We start from the raw sequence: 21987 nt of genomic DNA on the forward strand, positions 1-21987 counted from the left end.
GCACACATTTACCTATGTAACAAACCTGCACTTCCCGCAGGTGTGCCTTGGAACTTAAAGTAAAAGTTGATTTTTTAAAAGTGGAAGCTGGGTCCAACCAGTTTCAGGGGAAGGGTACCCAGCCTGTTTGTGCCAGAATTCAACTCTCAGTGGGACGGAGCCTGTCTGGCCAGGTGATCTCATTTCTGCCAGCCACAAATGCCGAGAAACCCATTGTTAATAGATCCTAAGGGAAGCAACAGGAAGAACCGGGAGAAGCGGGATTTTACCGCGTGTGAATCAGACCGAGCCCAGTCTGCTTTCCCAAAGGATGAAAGGCTCTTTTCACTCTAACTAGGATTTTTTTTTTCCCCTTCTATGCCAGTTGTTTCTCAGCAACAGCACTGTTTATGGAAGGAGGATACAGGTTTTGGATGACATAAGGAAGAGGTAACTTTTCTCATCGGCCTCAAATTCTCAAAGCCAATGTTGAATAGTTTTGTTCTTCACCTTATTAATCAGCAAGTCAAAGAGCAAAAATTGAATTTGTGTAATGGAACCACACACTATGGGTAGATATAAAAGCAACCAATGAGGTTTACATACTGGTAGAAGAGACAGTCAACACACATAGGCCAGGACCCTACCTGTGTGCATAAACTTTCTTCATATATCCAAACGAAGAGACCACTAATCGAGTAGGCTGTCTGACCTCGCCTCTGGTACCCAGGAGGAGTGACTTCTTTGGTTGGTGGGTTCCAGAGAAGGAATTGAGTGTATGCAGACCAGCCCCTTCTTTTCTCTCTCTTTTTGGAGTGGCAACTTGCTCATTGGGAAGACGCGTTCTCTGCTTTTCTCAGGGGTAAATTTTAGATGAAAAGCCCATTGGGGTGGCTGGTATCTTTCAACTAGGCTTGGGTTGGCAAGTTTAATTCTGAGGTACACTTAACAAGACCACTTACCCAGGATCTATACCACGTCCTCTAATCTAGGTTTCTTTTCGTTCCAATAATGGAGCTGCCTTTCTGATCTCCAACTGCCTGTTTCCCCTTGTACCTCAACGGTATCGTGTGTCTCCCACCAGGCTGTCCGTTTCGGGGACATGCCAAGCTATTTCTTCTTCTGAGCCACTACATCTGCTATCTCCTCTGCCTCTGCTGATTTAAACCTCAGTCCTACAACTTTGTATGACTGGTTCCTCACTTTTTTGTTCTCAAACATTACCACCTCAGGGAGGTCTTCCCAGATTATTCTATCTAGAACAGACCCATCTCTGCTTGCTTTTTAAACCAATCACAGCTCCCTGTTTATAGTATCTATGGCACTAATCACAGTTGAAAATCAGCCCTCTGTATCTGTGGGTTATGCATTCACAAATTCAATCTACTAAAGAAAAGAAATATTTGGAAAAAAATTAAAGAATAGTTGCATCTGTACTGAACATGTACAGACATTATTCCTTGTCATTATTCCCTAAACAATACAGTATAACACCTACATAGCATTTACATTGCATTAGATATTATAAGTAATATAGAGGCAATTTAAAGTATACAGGAGGATGTGCATAGGTATATGCAAATATTACATAATTTTATATAAGGGACTTAAGCATCCACAGATTTTGGTGTCCAAAGGGGTCCTGAAACCAATTCCACACAGATAATGAGAGCCAGTTGCATATTCTCATCTATTTACTAGTTTATTGTATTCTATCTTCCCTCTCTAATGAAAGTTACATGGGGGCAAAGACTTCATCTTGCTCTTTATTTTATCTCCAGCACCTGACATAATGTCTTGCACATAGTAAGTATGCAATAAATATTTATCCACTCAATTAATGAAGTTAATGTTTTCTACAAAATAAACTTAATTCAGATTTTATTCATGTATTTATTTTGAGACAGGGTCCTGCTCTGTCACCTAGGCTGAAGTGCAGTGGTGTGATCTCGGCTCACTGCAACCTCCTTCAAGGCTCAAGCTATTCCCCTACCTCAGCCTCCCAGGTAACTGGGACTACAGGGGTGTGCCACAACTCCCTGCTAATTTTTGTATTTTTTGTTTTTTTGTGGAGATGGGATTTCGCCATGTTGGTGAGTCTGGTCTCAAACTGGTGAGCTCAAGTGAACCGCTCTTCTTGGTCTTCCAAAGTGCTGGGATTACAGGTGTGAGTCACAGCAACTGGCTTAATTCAGGTTTTGAAGCAGGTTTTGAAGCTCTATTGCTAAAATTGGCAAATAGCTCAACAAATGATACTTCTTCAAAGATCCCTTTCCCTCTGTTTCATTAGTTCACCAGTTGACTCCTGGTCAGCAGTAAGCTGATAGCACTGGGGCTTCTCTTACCACCCTGGTAGGTATACCTGGTTCTTACTTGGGATATTCTGCCTTATCTACCTCTATTGCGGGATCTGGCCAGCAGCTCACAATGCAAAAGGACTTTCTCTTTGTTCCCACGCTGATCAAAAGGTCGAGAAATAATAGACATACACAAGATAGTGAAAGCTGGGTCCAGAGGGGTCACCGTCTTCTGGTCCCACAGTGCCGACAATGCACTGGATATGCCAGCATTTATTATTAAGTTTAGTGAGGGTGGGGGTAGGTTAGTGAGGGATTTAGGGTCATTTGATTATGAGGTGAGATGGTCACATGGGGATGAAGTAATTCTTTAACATAACATCTGTATGCAGAAGTACAGTATACAGAGATAACAATATACAATATAGTGTGTGCATCAGTAATTTCTAACAGAGCCTTAAAACAGAAACACAGTCTTTCCATAACCTATGATTAGCAAGATATTAATCAGCAGCAACAGTTACAGCAAAAGCTGGTTACAAACAATTCATAGAAACGGGATATGAAGCTAGACAACTGGTTAGACCAGAAATTCTCAGAAGGGAGTATGCCTTAACCCTAAAGAGACCTAGAAGAGCCGTGGCAAGATGAAGGTGTTTATAGCTCTATCTTATCCATATGGACTGGTGCCCCCTATGCGTCTATTTATAGGCTCTCCATGAGGGTCACATTCCATTCCCAGAGCTATGAACATCTGCTTTTCTGGGATAGGAATCTTGGTGATGTGAAACCTCCCTGACTGCACGTCCATTCATAGGCTCTCTGCAGGGGGAAGCACATCATGCGCTGTTGGCTCATTCTGGCAGTCCAACCTGGCATTGTCTTTACACAATCCTACATGCAGTTTTGTATTTATAATAATCAGGAGCACTTCATCTTTTATTCCATAGCAATAGTTTCAGGGGGTCTCACTACACTACCTCCTCTCTCCAACCTATGACCTGAGTCCTCATTGCAGACTATATTTAGCTTCTGAATGCATCAGCATCCAGCCACCATTTTGGTTATTATTTGCTGTTTCATCCCATTAAAATCTATCTTTTGGATTGTTTTCCTATTTCATTCCTTTTTTCCCATTTTCACTCTACATTCAATCTTGCTTTTGTAATACTCTGTCTCAAAAGAGTCTGTACCACTGCCTTTCAACTCCTCCTCCAATCTGGAGATCATACTTTCCTTAGTACTTCTCCTTCATGGCTTCACAGCACTTCATATTTAAAAATTAATATCTATATACCTTTAAAGATTTTAAAAAGTCATGAAGACTCTACATGAAATCATGAAGCTACTAATTTATATTTTATTCGAAATAATCTTCATCCACAGTCTAAGTGGCATCCCTCAAATTTCTAACCATAGTTCTAGAAGGATTCTATGCTATCCCTTGAAGGGCTTGTGGGTCAAACTCTGCAGCTGGAAGGTAGAAAATGGGTCAAAGGACTCCTCTGGAGCTAGAAGTCTCTATGGATCCTCTACCTTAGATGTTCCAGTCAGAACAAGGACAAGGCAAATCACAGCAGATTTTGTTCTCATGAGATTTTGAGTTCAACCCATCTAAATGTGACCTATAAGGCTCCTAGGTAGTTCACAGTCATTTTTAACTTTTCTGAAACTAATGTGAGATGTAGTTTATAGAGATTTACCCATCATGACTCATTCATGTATATAAATATATGGCTGAGTGTGTGTGTGTGTGTGTGTGTGTAAAACTTATTTAAGGCAGAGCTGTAAATGCCCTCGAAAATAGAAAATTAGATATCCAACTGAAAGCAGGGCTCCAAATTAGAATATACTTCACTGGGGGGTATTTTCTTTGATCCTTCTTTCCTAACAGTGTTCTAGAAATATTGAGAGGTAAAGCCAACTGGACTTCCTGGGTCGAGTGGGGACTTGGAGAACCTTTCTGTCTAGCTAGAGGATTGTAAATGCACCAATCAGCTCTCTGTAAAATGGACCAATCAGCAGGATGTGGGCAGGGCCAAAATAAGGGAATAAAAGTTGGCCACCTGAGCCAGTAGTGGCAACACACTCGGGTCCCCTTCCATGCTGTGGAAGCTTTGTTCTTTCGCTCTTCACAATAAATCTTGCTGCTGCTCACTCTTTGGGTCTGCACTACCTTTATGAGCTATAACACTCACTGTGAAGGTCTGCGGCTTCACTCCTGAAGTCAGCGAGACCACGAACCCACTGGAAGGAAGAAACTCCAGACACATCTGAACATCTGAAGGAACAAACTCCGGACACACCATCTTTAAGAACTGTAACACTCACCGTGAGGGTACGTGGCTTCATTCTTGAAGTCAGTGAGACCAAGAACCCCCCGGAAGTAACCAATTCTGGACACATTTTGGCGACCACAAAGGGACATCTTTTGGCGACCCAGATGGGACACATTTTGGTGACCATGAAGGGACCATCACTAAGCGGTGAGTACCATCAGATCCCTTTCGCTTGCTATTCTGCCCTATTTTTCCTTAGAATTCGGGGGCTCAATACTGGGCATCTGTCAGCCAGTTAAAAGCGACTAGCATGGCTGCCGGACTAAAGATACAGGTGTCAGGCTTTCTGGGAAAGGGCTCTCTAACAACCCCCGACTCTTTGGAGTTGGGAGCATTGGTTTGCCTGGAACCAGCTTCCACTTTTCTTGTACTTCTGGGCTGAGCTGAGGGTTGACAGAGAGGAAAGCCATTCAGCTCTGGGGTCCCAGCAAAAAGTTGGTTGATCCTGTAGCCATGAGCGGAACTCTCAAAGTCATGCTGCCCAAGTGAGACTCGCCCATCTATCCTATCTGTCCTGACCCTTGCCTCCTAGGTCCTAATGCCTGTCAGACAAACTTCCTCTCACCTCTCTTCTCCGAGGCTGGCCCCACTTCTAAAAATTACTCCCTGTCTCTGGTGCTTTTCTAGTTTCTCCTATAAGAATGATTTCTAATATAAACTTCAGGACTCTATTCCCTTCTTTAGGCACCTGGGCTCACCAATCAGAAAGACATAATTTTTGCCCAAAGTTCTGTTGGGGGTTGGGGGGACTATCTTACTTGGAATTTTGGAATTCCTCCTCAGACTAGCAGGCCTAACAAAAGCTATTCCTGAAGCTAGGATATGGGGAGCCTCAGAAGTGATATTCTTTATTCAAGTGAGGACAAAAGGCATCACTCTTCCAACCCTAGAGTTCCCTTCCCTACCTCAGGGTATGGCCCTCCACTTGATTTAGGGGGCATAACATCTTTATAGGACAGTGGTAAAGTCCCATACTAACAGGAGAATGATTAGGACTCTAACAGGTTTTTGATAATGCATCGGTAAGGGCCACTAAATCCAATTTTCTTGGTTCTCCTTGTGGTCTAGGAGGACAAGCAAGGGTGCAGGCTTTTAAGAATGTGTTGGTAAGGGCCACTAAATCGACATTCCTTGGTCCTCCTTGTGGTCTAGGAGGGAAACTAGTGTTTCTACTGCTGTGTCGGTGAGCACAACTATTCTGATCAGCAGGGTCCAGAGACCATTGTGGGTTCTTGGGCAAGAGTTGTTTCTGGGGCTGCGTCAGTGAGTGCAACTGTTCCGATCATCAGGGTCCAGGGACCGCTGGTGGATTCTTGGGCAGTGGGAGAAACAAACCAAAACCACAGGCTGTTTTGTCTTTCAGATGGGAAACACCCAGGCATCAACAGGCTCACCCTTGAAATGCATCCTAAGCCATCGGGACCAATTTTACCCACAAACCCTGAAAAAGAGGCAGCTCATTTTTTTCTGCACTATGGCCTGGTGCCAATATTCTCTCTCTAATGGGGAAAATGGCTACCTGAGGGAAGTATAAATTACAATACTATCCTGCAGCTTGACATTTTCTGTAAGAAGGAAGGCAAATGGAGTGAAATACCTTATATCCAAGCTTTCTTTTCATTGAAGGAGAATATACAACTATACAAAGCTTGCAATTTACATCCCACAGGAGGACCTCTCAGTTTATCCCCATATCCTAGCCTCCCTATACCTCCCCTTCCTATTAATGATAAGCCTCCTCTAATCTCCCCCACGCAGAAGGAAACAAGCAAAGAAATTTCCGAAGGACCACAAAAACCCCCGGGCTATTGGTTATGTCCCCTTCAAGCTGTAGGGGAAGGGGAATTTGGCCCAACCTGGGTACATGTCCCCTTCTCCCTCTCTGATCTAAAGCAGATCAAGGTAGATCTGGGGAAGTTTTCAGATGATCTTGATGGGTATACAGATGTCTACAGAGTCTAAGGCAAACCTTTGACCTCACTTGGAGAGATGTCATGTTATTAGATCAAACCCTGGCCTTTAATGAAAAGAATGAGGCTTTAGCTGCAGCCTGAGAGTCTGGAGATACCTGGTATCTTAGTCAAGTAAATGATAGAATGACAGCCAAAGAAAGGGACAAATTCCCGACCAGTCAGCAAGCCGTCCCCAGTACGGATCCCCACTGGGATCTAGACTCAGATCATGGGGACTGGAGTCATAAACATCTGCTGACCTGTGTTCTAGAAGGAGTAAGGAAAATTAGGAAAAAGCCCACGAATTATTCAGTGATGTCTACCATAACTCAGGGAAAGGAAGAAAATCCTTCTGCCTTCCTTGAGCGGCTATGGGAGGCCTTAAGAAAATATAGTCCCCTGTCACCTGACTCCCTCGAGGGTCAATTGATCCTAAAAGATAAGTTTATTACCCAATCAGTCACAGATATCAGGAGGAAGCTCCAAAAGCAAGCCCTGGGCCCTGAACAAAATCTGGAGGCATTATCAAACCTGGCAACCTCAGTGTTCTATAATAGGGACCAAGAGGAACAGGCCAAAAGGGAAAAGCAAGATCAGAGAAAGACCGCAGACTTAGTCATGGCCCTCAGACAAACACCTTTGGTGGTTCAGAGAACAGAAAATGGAGCAGGCCAATCACCCAGTAGGAGTTGTTACCAGTGTGGTTTGCAAGGACACTTTAAAAAAGGTTGTCCAACAAGAAACAAGCTGCCCTCTCACCCATGTCCACTATGCTGAGGAAATCACTGGAAGGCACACTGCCCCAGAGGACAAAGGTTCTCTGGGCCAGAAGCCCCCAACCAGATGATCCAACAACAGGACTGAGGGTGCCCGGGACAAGTGCCAGCTCATGTCATCACCCTCACTGAGCCCCGGGTATGTTTAACCATTAAGGGCCAGGAAATTGACTTCCTCCTGGACACTGGCGTGGCCTTCTCAGTGTTAATATCCTGTCATGGATAGCTGTCCTCAAGGTCTGTTACCATCCGAGGAACCCTGAGATGGCCTGTAACCAGGTATTTCTCCCACCTCCACAGTTGTAATTGGGAGACTTTGCTCTTTTCACATGCCTTTCTTGTTATGCCTGAAAGTCCCATACCCTTATTAGGGAGGGACATATTAGCCAAAGCTGGAGCTATTATCTACATGAATATGGGGAACAAGTTACCCATTTGTTGTCCCCTGCTTGAGGAGGGAATCAACCCTGAAGTCTGGGCATTGGAAGGAACAAACTCAAGCTCCAGCCTTAAGCCTTCCCACAGGATGAAACTTCTCTTTATACGTCACAGAGAGAGCAGGAATGGCTCTTGGGGTCTTTACTCAGACTCGTGGGACAACCCCACCACCTGTGGCATAACTAAGTAAGGAAATTGATATAATAACAAAAAGCTGGCCTCACTGTTTACAGGTAGTTGCGGCAGTGGCTGTCTTAGTGTCAGAGGGTATAAGGAAAGGATCTCACTGTCTGGACTATTCATGATGTAAATGGCATACTAGGGGCCAAAGGAAGTTTATGTCTATCAGACAGCCGCCTGCTTAGATACCAGGTGCTACTCCTTGAGGGAACGGTGCTTCAAATACTCGTACAAAGTACTTGTGTAGCCCTCAACCCTGCCACTTTTCTCCCAGAGGATGGGGAACCAATCGAGCATTACTGCCAACAAATTATAGTTCAGACTTATGCCACCCGAGATGATCTCTTAGAAGTCCCCTTAGCTAATCCTGACCTTAACCTATATACCGATGAAAGTTCATTTGTGGAAAATGGGATACGAAGGGCAGGTTGTGCCATAGTTAGTGATGTAACTGTACTTGAAAGTAAACTTCTTCCCCCAGGGACCAATGCTCAGTTAGCAGAACTAGTGTCACTTACCTGAGCCTTAGAACTGGGAAAGGGAAAAAGAATAAATGTGTATACAGATAGCGAGTATGCGTATCTAATCCCACATGCCCATGCTGCAATATGGAAAAAAAGGGAGTTTCTAACCTCTGGGGCAACCCCCATTAAATACCACAAGGAAATCATGGAGTTACTGCACACAGTGCAAAAACCCAAGGAGGTGGCAGTCTTACACTGCCGAAGCCATTAAAAAGGGGAAGGAGAGCGGAGAACAGCAGCATAAGTGGCTGGCAGAGGCAGGGAAAGACCAGCAGAAAGGAAAGACAGAAAGAGACAGAAAGTCAGAGGGAGAGAGAGAGAGAGAGAGGAAGAAACAGAGACAAAGAGGGAGTCAGAGAGAGAGAGAGAGAGAAAGAGAGACAGAAAGTGAAAGAAAGAGAGGAAGAGACAGACAAAGAGGGAGTCAGAAAAGGAGAAAGAGAGAGGACAAAGAAGAAGTCAAAGAGAGAGAAAGACATAGAAGTAATAAAGAAAAAATAGTGTACCCTATTCCTTTAAAAGCCAGGGTAAATTTAAAACCTATAATTGATAATTGAAGGTCTTCTCTGTAACCCTATAACACTCCAATACCACCTTGTTGTCAGTGTAAACAAGGGCATAGCCTGAAAGCACTGAGGCCACTGACAACTCAGAGCCTTCCTGTCAAAAATACTTAACCCAGCAGGTTTCCTAACAGGGGATCTAAATTTTAATTAATTACCATACAAAGGTCCGACCACACCTAGGAGGAACTCCCTTCAGGACAGGAGGATAGATGGTTCCTCCCAGGTGATTAAAGGAAAAAGACACAATAGGTATTCAGTAAGTGATAAGGGAACTCTTGTAGAAGCAGTTAGGAAAATTGCCTAATAATTAGTCTGCTCAAACTTGTGAGCTGTTTGCACTCAGCCAAACCTTAAAGTACTTACAGAATCACAAGGAGACATCTATACCAATCCTAAGTTAATATGGACTGAATGAGGTCTTATTAATAGCAAAGAATAATTGAAATCCCAAACTTACAAGGTTTTCTTTTCTTTTTTGTTTTTGAGACAGAGTCTTGCTCTGTCACCCAGACTTGAGTGCAGTGGCATGATCTCAGCTTACTGCAACCTCTGCTTCTCAGGTTCAAGTGATTCTCCTGCCTCAGCCTCCTGAGTAGCTGGGACTACAGGTTTTCAACAACAGTTAAGTTCGCTACCAAAACCGCCAAGGCCTAGACCTCCTCACTGCTGAGAAAGGAGGACTCTGCACCTTCTTGGGGAAGAGTGTTGTTTTTACACTAACCAGTCAGGGATAATATGAGATGCCACCTGGCATTTACAGGAAAGGGCCTCTGAAATTAGACAATGCCCTCCAAACTCATACCAACCTCTGGAGTTGGGCGACATGGCTTCCCCCTTTCTAGGTCCTATGACAGCCATCTTGCTATTACTCACTTTTGGGCCCTATATTTTTAACCTCCTTGTCAAATTTGTTTCCTCTAGGATCGAGGCCATCAAGCTACAGATGGTCTTACAAATGAAACCCCAAATGAGCTCAACAATGTCTACCGAGGACTCTTGGACCGACCTGCTGGCCCTTTCACTGGCCTAAAGAGTTCCCCTCTGGAGGACACTACAACTGCAGGGCCCCTTCTTCACCCCTATCCAGCAGGAAGTAGCTAGAGTGGTCATTGCCCAATTCCCAACAGCAGTTGGGGGTGTCCTGTTTAGAGGGGGTTTGAGAGGTAAAGCCGGCTGGACTTTCTGGGTTGAGTGGGGACTTGGAGAACTTTTCTGTCTAGCTAGAGGATTGTAAATGCACCAATCAGCACTCTGTAAAAATGCACCAATCAGCACTCTGTGTCTAGCTGAAGGATTGTAAATGCACCAATCAGCATTCTGTAAAAACGCACCAATCAGCGCTCTGTGGCTAGCTAAAGGATTGTAAATGCACCAATCAGCCATCCGTAAAAATGCACCAATCAGCACTCTGTGTCTAGGATTGTAAACACACCAATCAGCACTCTGTAAAATGACCCAATCAGCTCTCTGTAAAATGGACCAATCAGCAGGATGTGGGCAGGGCCAAAATAAGGGAATAAAAGTTGGCCACCTGAGCCAGCAGCGGCAACCTGCTTCGATCCCCTTCCACGCTGTGGAAGCTTTGCTCTTTTGCTCTTCACAATAAATCTTGCTGCTGCTCACTCTTTGTGTCTGCACTACCTTTATGAGCTGTAACATTCACTGTGAAGGTCTGCGGCTTCACTCCTGAAGTCAGTGAGACCACTAAACCACTGGAAGGAAGAAACTCCAGACACATCTGAACATCTGAAGGAAAAAACTCCGGACACACCATCTTTAAGAACTGTAATACTCACCGTGAGGGTCTGCAGCTTCATTCTTGAAGTCAGCAAGACCAAGAACCCACCAGAAGGAACCAATTCTGGACACAATATCATGTTAACAGTAGACTTTCCTGGATTTCAGAAAAATCTCATTCTTTTTACCCTCAGCTGCCTTGGATTGACATGGGCAGCCCAGGGACTTAAGTGGGTGCTTGTATGTAATATTCTGATTTGAAACACAAGTGGGCCCATATGGTATGTCTAGTAATGTTTAGAAAGTCCTAAACTACTTGTTGAGTTTATGCCCTACACCTGGAGAAAGTGTGGCAAGAAAAATATATTCTATTATGTTTTTCGATTTTGCCTTGATTTTAATCTCTTTATCCTGATATCTTCTGAACTGAGCATAGTCCTGTTATGTCCTATATTACAAATAGGAAAAAACAATATATACACACATATATAATGTATTATGTATTTATGTATAGTATATGCACATATGCATATATATGTATAACATATATGTGTATATGTATGTGTATATATGTATGACTATATGAGAGATAATATATGTTGAGAAATTATCTTATAATAAATGCCTAGATTCAATAAAATGTCCTTAACATGACAATCTGATCTGACAAAAATACTTTAAATCTTCTATCTATTAAGACTTATTAAATCTTCTGGTTATAAATGTTGTTTAAAAATGTTCTGTGGTAAGAGATACAAGGCTTATGGAAAACAATTCTTGAAAAGAGAATGTATGTCTGATGATATGCATAAACTGAAGCTGATGCTACAGGCAACCTGAATCACTGACTGCAAATAAAGTATTGATCAGAAAGAAAGAAATCTGAAGGACTTCTCAAGAAAAAAAATGGATGGCAGAGAAAACTGTCATAATTGCAGGGGAAGTGGTCTTGAGGCTCAGTTATGTGACTTTTCCTACTCCCTGTGTGCCATTCTAGCCTATAGGAGAGAAGACACAGAGCTCTCAGGAAGAACAGAGCTGAGACCCAGGGATTTAAAAGACAAATGAAATCTGTTCCTCTAATTCAAAAGGAAGCTGGGTCTTTGTTAATAAACAACTAGAGACACAATCAGGACTCAGGATTCTGACCTTCAGTCACTCTTCTCTGGAAAACTTCCAAGGAATGAGAGCCTAAGTACCCCTGTGCCTAAAATAGAAGTTGGGTAAGCCAACTTGGAGTTGGGTAACTCCAGGCCTTCTCAGAGCAGTCCCAGACCTCTTTAACTGAAATCATGTAAAAGAGAGGACCTCAAAGGAAATATCATCCCTAAAGAGAGAAAGAGACTATCTCAGCATCTGGACCCAAAAAAATCCCCTCAACTTTCATCCATTAATAGCATCTCTTCTTCACTCTGAGATGGGGTGGGCTAAATGTGGGTAGGAGGGAGCAGAGGGAACACTTGGATGTCCCTGAGCCTTGCACAATAGCTCAAAGCTCCAAACAGGGCATGTAGATCAATAATAATTGGGATGAAGGAAAAGAAGTCTCTGGATCTCTGGCAAGGAAGGAAAACCCCCAGAGTGGCTGCTGTGGCAAAAAGGCTCCAAAGTGAGGTGACAGTGCAGTGGAGCCATGCCAAGGTGGGATTCAGAGTTCATAACAAAGGAGGAGGTAATTTTAATCAAGGTATGAGGATAAGATGAGAATTAGATTAGCATAATTTGTGAGAAATGTTCTACAATAGCTAGTAATTTCTGATTAGGTACATCATCAATGAATTAGAAGTTGATAGTATAAGGTTTCTACATAAAAGTAGCAATAAATATATGCTTACTTTCATCTAAGGCAAAATTATCAAGGTGCAAGTAGTATTGTTTTCAACGTTTCTGGCACATGGTAGTTCTACTAAATATGTTGAATTAATTATTGAATAAGTTATCGTCCACATTTTTTAACTTCATGGCCTTATCTTGCATACTGCCATTTAGTGGCAGCATCCCTAATTGTAAGCAAAGTACCAGTTGAAAAGAAATTCAATTTTGAAGTATTAGTACATACTATGGGGAAGGAGTTTGTGTGTTTGTTTTTATTTGTATAAGTTTTTAAACCAACGAATACACTAGCAATAGATTGTATACATGTTTTTATTGTTATCCTAGATGATTCAGGGGAGCCAAAAAATTCTCAGAAGTCTTATCTTTTTCACCTGGAATTTATCTTAGCCTTTCCAGCATTTTCAGAGTTAGACTGTGAAACAGTAGAACTCTTTTAATATTTCTAATGTCTCTTGACTCACAAGTCACAGGGGAACTGATGAGTTAACATTCTAAACATTTCAAAAGAGTTTAAGGAAATGTTCATTCTCCAGCAGCAGGAGATGAATGCAAAGGTCCAGAGGGCTTTGTGAGCCACCTCCTCACTGACAATGATGGACTCTGTTTCTACCTAGGAAGAGAACATAGGGGGCTGACACAGGCGTTCTATTTTTTACTCTAATGAATGCTATTTTCATTTGCTTTAGAGAGCAGTCCCCAAGAAGACTAGTGACAAGATGAAGGTTCACTGGCTTCCTTTGTCCCTGACAGGTTCAAAAGTGCTGTGCAGGTGGCAAATTAGACTTGGCTTCCCATTAATTGATAGGAAGAAACTTTCTTTCCTGCTGTTCAGATTGTCTTTGGATCCTTTAGCACACATGAGGTTTCATGGAGTTGTTATTATATTTATTATTGCTGCTGCCAATGCTGTAGGCAATATATTTGAGAAAATGATGAAGGCTAATAGCAATTAGAAGCCTCTCTGAATAAATGTCTTAAGGTAGCAAGAAACTTGAGATTAGGTAGGGTGAAAAGCGTATCAATTGATATCAATTCTGATTTGGGGTAGCTCTGGGTCTGGGTAAATAACTTACTCTTTATTATATTTAAAGAATTAGAGAAAATAATAATATTGATGATGATAATTATGATATGCTATCACTTTTCAAACTCCTACAGTGTTCAGGCAGCCTGCACAGTGCTTTACATACATTTGGTCATTTAACCTACAGAGCAAACCTAAGAGGTGATTATTCTTTGAGCACTGGAGGTGTAAGGGATTGGCCCAACTTCACACAGCTTGTAAGTAGTAAAAACATCATTCCTCCTCAGTTTATAATGAAAGAACTACAACCAAGCAAACCACAGAAATAAGAGTGTAGCTCTTTCCTTCCTATGACATTCAAGCAAACAGAAACAAAGACTGACAAGGTGAAACGAGAAGGATTTAAACCCATGGAGGACAACTAAAGGAAGAAAAAGAGAATGTGTCTTCTCTAAAGCCTGGCAGCCTTTTCCATGAAAGTCAGGAAAGAGTTTTGTTTGTTTGTTTGTTTGTTTGTTTGTTTTTTAACAGATCAGCCCTACATGTTTTGTGGAGTAAAAGCTTGAGAGTGAATCACAATGATATATGTGAGTATTGGACACTGTCATGGCTTTCTGATGTGTTAACAAGGCTAAGCTAACCTATATTCCCCAGAATCCCCTTTCTGGCATGTTTCTGGTTAAGGTGGGATTCCGGGGAGATTCTTTCAAGAGAATGGAAGTATCAAAGAGGAACAGCAGCCAATCTGTAATACATATAACCTTCTCCCAATTATTCAATCAAATGCTATTCTAGGTGCCACTACAAAGAAATTTTGTGGGTACAATTAAAGTCCCAATCAGTTGAGTTTGAGTTGATAAAAAGAAAGATTATCATGGGTAGACCTGACTCAATCAGGTGGATTTAAAGAGGGACTAAGCTCTCCTTGAGTATGAAAGATTCCAAGCAACAGAGGAGAAATAAATTATCAAATATTTCTACATTCTGGGGCCTCCACACTCACCTCATTGTTGCAGATCTGCTGATTGACCTCATTGGCATGACGCAACAGTTGGAGCTGCAACTCTATTACCTCTGGATCCTTCCTTCATGAATGTTTACTCTGTGGACTTGGGGCGCATGCGTGCGCGCACACACACACACACACACACAAACACACACTTACTTCCCATTGGTTCTGCTCCTCTGGCTGTACTCTGATAAAAACACTGAGAGAGGGTGAAACCACAGCACATTTGAAAACCAGCCTGTCTACCAAATAAGTAAGCTTATATAAGAGATTGTTTTTTTACAATAGGAGGGGCCACTGACTGGTGCAGCATTCTAGGCAAAATCACATGCAAGAAAAGTTAATATAAAGTCATATCCAACTGTGAAGAAGAGAGAGCTCTTTTAATGGAGCAACACATTTTATTAATCAGCTTGGGCTTCTATAACAAAATACTACAGGCTGGGTAGCTTAAACAACACAAATTTATTTTCTCACGGTTCTGAAGGCTGGAAGTTCAAGATCAACATGCCGGCAGAGTTGGTTTCTGCTGAGGCCTCTCTTCGTGGCTTTCAGGGAGCTGCCTTCTCACTGTGTCTTTGTATGACCTTTTTCTCTGTGTGTGAGTGGAGAGAGAAAGAGGTCTGGAATCTCTTCCTCTTTTTATAAGAACACCAGTCCTATTGGATTAGAGCTCCATCCTTATGACCTCATTTGTCCCTAATTACCTCTCCAGTGGTCCTGTTTCCAAATTTAATCACATTGGGGGTTAGAGCTTCAACCTATGAATTGGGGTAAGGAGACATAGTTCATTTTATAACACATATCTAGCAAACAAAAAGAAGAAAGAAAAATGTTTATAAAAGTAGGGAATTTGAAGGGCGGACCATTCCTTCCAAGAATTAGCTGGTTATTGGTAGAAAGAAACCTTCTGCTCTTCAGGTGGTCACTGGATACTGCAGTACATTTTTTACCCACTCTCCCTCCTGTTGCCTGCTACCCACCAACCACATAGAATGTCCTCATCTTCTCTTTACCAGATTATACATCAATATTGGCCTCTTCACTGTTTTTTAAAAGAAAAAGTTCATGCTTTGTTAATGGATTTACTGAAGAATCATAAGAAAAACAGAAAAGATAGTTTACATCGCACATCCCACAGCAACGTATTTCACAGTTTTGCAGCCAATATAGCTTCTTGTATTTTCACCGTAGTCTCCCTCCAGGATCCTACACCCCAAGTTAGTCTTTGGCTCCTTTATTGTCCCAATTAATTTTGCCCCTAACCTGAATACTCCATCAGGCTACTGTTATTTAACATAACATACATTTGTGGTCCCATCCCACCAACCCAAGTGATACATCAAACAACACACAGTGGTCTTCCTCAGAGGAGTTCTAGTGAGACATGCCTTTCTTTATCTTGCTTCAAGAAAAACGGAACTCTAAAGGAGTTTCATGCTCAGGCAAGACAGGCAGGTGCACCAGCCAACAGCACACCACTGAGTGGATGACTGTAACACAACAGCTCTTTAGTCATCGGTGTAAGGTGGGCTGATTTGGGTAGGGGACAAAGATAGAAGGAGAGGTAGGCTTCAAGTCACTAAAGATAAGCAGATATTATTTCCCAAAGACAAGGCTAAATTCTTCAAGAAAGAAGAAATGGAGCAAACCTAGTTTCATTATGGTCTCCTGCTCCTAATCAGGAAAGAGGAACAGGCATCGTCTTGACAGCTGGTTGGGACAGTTGGGCTCATGGAAGATAGTGCAGGTCCCCCTGAAGGAACTCTCTCTACTGATCATAAAATGGCCAATTTAACACAGCATCAAATTAATAATGGAATAAAGCTTTGCCACAGCCTTGAAGGCCTCACATTCATCAGCTGCACTGTTGGAATGTGGCCTTTCTGTGCTCTTCCCTCATCTTTTTACACAAACACCTCTTTCTGGGACTCACCTGTGAAACTCTTATACTCGGGTGCCTGAAAAATGTTTCTGTGATTCGGTTTGGAGAGGCAACATGGTGCAACAGGGAGAGTTTGGGGATAATGTGTGTGAATGTGCTTTGTTAAGGGTGAAGACAACACATAAAATGAAGCATTTCTTTTAGAGTCAGGAGACCAGAGTATTAGTACCCATTCTGTGCGTGACTTTCAGCAACTCATTTTACCTCTTGAGAATTCAGTTTCCTTCTTTGTAAAATTATAGTATTCAACTAGATGCCCTCTAACATCCACTCTGGATCGATAATGGCCATCATCATAATGATGACTTGATATTTATCACACATTCAATATGCTTCAAGGTGCTCTTATAACTCTTCTAAGGTGTCACCTCGTATTTTTCACAACAATCCTATGAAAGTATTCTTTTCATCATCATCCCTACTTTTCTAACCCAGGTAATTGCCTCTAGTGCCTACACCCAGCCACTATGCTATATTGCTACTTCGAGTGTATTTTAATGATGTGTTCTATAAGAAACAAACACAAACAAACAAATGAAACCCTCTGAGACTGCCAACAAAATATCCAGTACTCAGCTGTGGATTTTTTCAGTGGTGGTGGCAGATATCTCCTATTTCATTTATGTTCTTATCCAGGATTCTTATGACCAACATGGAAGAGTTGGCCTAGAGTTAGCAGCACAAACTCAGAGTGAGAAACAGGCAAAGCTGACTGGCTGTCCCGGGATTGAACTCGTGACCTTGGGCTCTTTATCAATTGGAAATGTTTCACTTCCCAAGTTTTTGACAGGTATTTACATGCGCTGTGGCTAGAGAACCAGGTTTTAACATCACTGGCACGGTCTATATTGACTGGCTGTGCACGGACAAGTGTCATCTTGCCACATCTTCTCCTTGGGAGTCTTCAGAGGGGGAAAAGCAAAATTCAAAAGAGGTAGCCTTTCCCTTAGTACTTAGAGATGGCTCAGAGCATCAGCTTTAGGTTAACTCTGATTTCTATTGCCCAGCACAGTCACCATACCACAAGTGGCCTTCTCCTTCTCCCTGCTCACCCCAAACCCACTCAGCCTTCCAGAACAGCTATCCACATTGGCTTCCCTGACCTCTATAGCATTGTCAACTCTGCCCTAAAGTTTAGTGCCCAGTTATGAGCTTTGTCCTGCTGCTTCATGACTGTTTCATATGCCTTTAAATCTTATGTGTACCAACAGGGACCCTGGAGAAAATGAAGCATTCATTTTTAGTTCCTCTGTAGTACTCAGGTCAGTGGTAAACTGAACTCATGTTTCCATTACCACTAGCCAAACACTCGTTGAATTGGATTGAAAGAAGGAATTGCAGGTAGGGCACCCTCCTGAAGAAGAGTCCTCAGGATCCAGGGTTCTTTGTGGAAATGAGAACCCCTGACCATGATTTGCGTGTAGACTCCTCTGGGGCTAACCTCTTACTTGGCATGTCCACCACTGACATTCTTCAGAGTGTGAACATCAACAAAAGTTTCTAAGGAATACATATCTGGGAAGGATACCGTGAACTGCTATTGACAGTCATCAATATCTAAATTCCAATTACACTGGTGGAAAACCAAGCAGAAAGTCAGGTCCCCATGGGAATCATGCTTGGGGATCAGGTCTAAGGAGGGAGAGTCAGCTCCTAGACAACAAGAATACAGGAGGTGAGGATGGCAGGGTAAGAAAGGCAGGAAGACCATGAAAAAGGCAGTGAGGTAGCCCATGGAGATGTCTTGTGATGAGGCCAGCATTTGGGGAGACCTCCCAAGTGTATTTCTGTGAATACAAGAAAGCAGGACGGATACCTGCACAAATAATATCTCATCAATTTACAGTCTAAGGAAGTCCAGGACTCTCCTAGTTTTGCCCTTTATTTGATTTAGCATTCTAGGAAGAAATGGAGTAAGGATGATTTTTATTGATATCTTATTTTGAAGAAACTGCCTTTGAATTATCTAGCTCTTTCTGTAAAATATAACCTTGGTTCTCAATAAAGACTTACTGAGTTGAAGGGGCGTGTGAGCATCTTCCCTTCACGAGGCTTCCTATGGGGATAGAGGAATGTCTAATTTGCCTAACCAAGTATGTATACTCAGACTCTCTCTTAAGTATGTATGTACTCAGGTCAGGGTAGGACAGAAGAGAGAGTCTTTGTTGTTTCCATCAGAGCATGTGCGAGGTTGACTGTGAAGCAAATAGAGGCAATTCTGGGCCAAATGGACATCACTGGCCAAGGCATCTGCAAATCACATTTGTTTTTTGGCTGCAAGGGAAAGGGCTTGGCTGTCTCTGTCTTGTCTTCCTCTACTACCTTGATCCCCTGGGCCAGAGGAAGGTGTTGCTATTGATGTCTTTCCCAGACATGGCTTATTGTTTTTCTTTGTAGATTTTATGCATTGGCAGCCAAAAACCTCGAGTAAGGAAATGATGCTTTAAGAACAAAACAAGCTCTTTTGTATGGGACATTCAGGACATCAGACAAAACGGTCTTTCCAGACGAAGCTGGCTGGCGATGGGAAGAGTGGTGTCTGTGGGTCATAAAGCACACTGTCTGTACATATTTCCTGCTGACAGGCACTTACTGTGCGTGCCAATCCCACGTGCTAATGTCATTCCATCCATCTCCACCGCGGTTTAGGTCTTTGCTGAATAACTGCCTCGTGTAAGGTCCTATGGTCGAGCTAGGAAGAAAGTACACTGGCCTCAACACCTTCTCAGCTGATTTTATGTTTTTGTTGGCTGTCTCTAAATGTTTCATTTTTTTTCTACAAAGTAAAGAAGAAAGTAGAACCAAAGTAAATAAACTAGCTATCCATTTCTTGACTGGATTCAAAACTTGGAATTTGATTGCATATTGAATCTAGCCCTACTGCATACGTTTAATAAACTTTAAACAATGTGACAATTTCCCTTTAGAGTCGAGAGTCCCAGTCCCCTATAGGACTAGAAGTGTCACAGAACAAGGGAGCCAACATTAGCCAAGTCCTAAGAGAGGAGGGTCTTGTCAAAGTGGCTTGACCGTGTTCAGAGACCTTTGCTTCTTTCTGTTAACCTTGTCATATCTCCCAAACTGTTTCATTTTGTTCTTTTCTATGGACATTCTATAATCTTTTATAGCATGAGAAAATATACACATGAATCATCTCCTTAGGCCCAAACTGGAATTACCTTTCGGGGATTTGGAAAAAGAAACAATGTTTGGTGAGGATGGGGAACAAAGGTCAGAGGAGGAGAAAGCAGTTTTCTCCCCTCTACGGAGTCTTTCTTATAAGGCAGGGTGGAGGGGGGAAGCTGCAGACAGGTGAAAAAACTGTGAGCCTGTGGTAACCAATCTTTCCCCCAACATACTAGGCAGCTGTAAATCTTGATTGAGTAATGAGTAAAAGGAGTCAATTGCTTTCATTGATTTGCATAAGTACAATATCATTACGATTGGTGACTTTAAAAAAATATCCTATTAGTTTTTATGTGCCTCATAACTGTAGGTTAGATTTTTTAAAAACTGAAATGTAGGGCAGCAAGAGGAAATTGAAAATACATGTTTCCATTCTTAAGTGAAATCAATGTGAATCTTTAATAATATTTATTTCAAATATGTCACACAGGAAAGAAAGGATCTCTTTAGAATTTCCCTGTGATGCTGTCCTCAGGGTCCATAACTCAGAACTGCTTCAGTCTAAAAATATTTCATAACTCTGGTGCTAAAAGGACAGAGAATTTAGTGTGAGGCAGAGAATTCTGAAGAAAGATATATAAATTTCTTTCAATTATAGAGACCAGTATTACATGAAGGATAGTGATTGCGTGTTCTCTATTCCTATTAAGACAATGAAAAAAAAATTGAATAAAGAAATACTGTAGTTAGATACAAGGAAGAACTTCCTAACAGTGAGGCTTGTTAAAAATGAGAGTATTTTCTAATCTCTCTTCGAGAACAAATTTTTTAGCTTATAAGGATACCAATTGACTAGAGGTTGTTTATGGGGAATATGTAAGGGAACTAGCTCTTCCAACCCACAAAGTCAAAGTGACACACACACACACACACACACACACATTAGTACAAGTGTTCACAAACTTTGATGTCAGGAAAAATTACCTAGAGAGTTTTTTAAAAATATAGATCCCATGGCCCATTTCCAGAAATGGTGATATGGTAGATTTGGGGTGCTATCTGGAAATCTGCATTAATTTTTGAAGCACGTCAGAGCTTGCGAAGCACAAACGGTCATGTTAAGGCCTCTGACCAAGGTGCCAGCAGACTGGGCTCCTCCCCTAGTCTGTCACTAATTCATTAAAGGATCTTGTCAAGCTGCAGCTTCCTTGCCTAAAAAAATCAATATAAAACCTCTTGCTCGGTCTCCTCTGCTTGGTCCTTCTATCCTATTAGATAAATCTGTGAAAGGTTCTTCAAAATAGAAAAGCACTTTGCAAATCTGATGGCATATTCTTTTTATCAAATTTTACATCCCTCATTAATCACTCTCCCAAATTAATCAGAGAAGGTCTTCTCTTCTTCCAGCTAAATTTGCCCATGGAATTTCAAATCCACAGATATTACTTAGGAGTCTGCCCCGTGTGCAGACCTGCAGGACCCAGTTCTGCTACTTTCCACCTCTATGATCCTGGGCAAATTATTCAAATTACCTGAGTTTCTATATCCTCATTTGTGAAATGGGGATGCTTTTACCTGCCTCCCTGGTTGAGTAATGATAAAACCTGCAAAGTCCCTGCTGCTTTTCATGAGCCTGATTCTTCTGACCCCCAAATCCTTTCCCTTATTCAGGCACAGATTTCTTCCCCTACAATTGAAAACGATCATCTTGCAACGGACAGTATTTGGAAAAAGTTAGATTAGTAGTTTACCCAGAATGAACAGAAATAAGTTTTTTTACCTTCTCTGAAAACTCAACAGAGTTCTCATTAAAAAAACATATCTATTTAAAGGAATGAGAAAGTCAGGCCTGTCCCTGGGTATGAGGTGAGGGCCGCCGAATTCCCTTGGGGCTTCTGCAAATTCAGCTTTATTGAGAACTCAAGGCCCTCAGCAAACAGAACTCATGGAATTTCTGGAGGCTGGCATAATAGTGATAAAAAAAGGCAAACAAAGACCTATTCAGTGGGGTCTTTTCTGGCTTCAGCTCTGGCATGTTTTTTGCACTCATTCTGCTAAAAAGAGACTGAGGAGAGTAATAGCTTGTTGGATCTGCAGAGTAAGTGAGAGAACAACTGCCTCATGTTTTGGGTGGGACTTTAAGAAATGAAGATATGGAACATTTCATCTACAAAAATCTCTGACATCAAGAGAAAGCAGATACAGCAGGTGCCTTTGGGAACATGAGTTTTGTTTTTCTTGGTGAGTCCTTGTTGAAAA

The 21987-nt window shown here is 42.0% G+C and overlaps 1 long non-coding RNA gene across 1 annotated transcript in view; it reads right to left on the reverse strand.

The window, feature by feature from the left end:
- Positions 1-21987, reverse strand: part of LOC139357702 (uncharacterized) — a 66396-nt gene that overhangs the window by 40121 nt on the left and 4288 nt on the right. The window contains exon 3 of the long non-coding RNA XR_011611304.1: positions 14652-15252. This is a non-coding gene — a long non-coding RNA (uncharacterized lncRNA). The remainder of the gene's footprint in view (positions 1-14651; positions 15253-21987) is intronic.

Source organism: Macaca nemestrina, chromosome 1, assembly GCF_043159975.1.
Source record: "Macaca nemestrina isolate mMacNem1 chromosome 1, mMacNem.hap1, whole genome shotgun sequence".
Taxonomy (NCBI): Eukaryota; Metazoa; Chordata; class Mammalia; order Primates; family Cercopithecidae; genus Macaca; species Macaca nemestrina.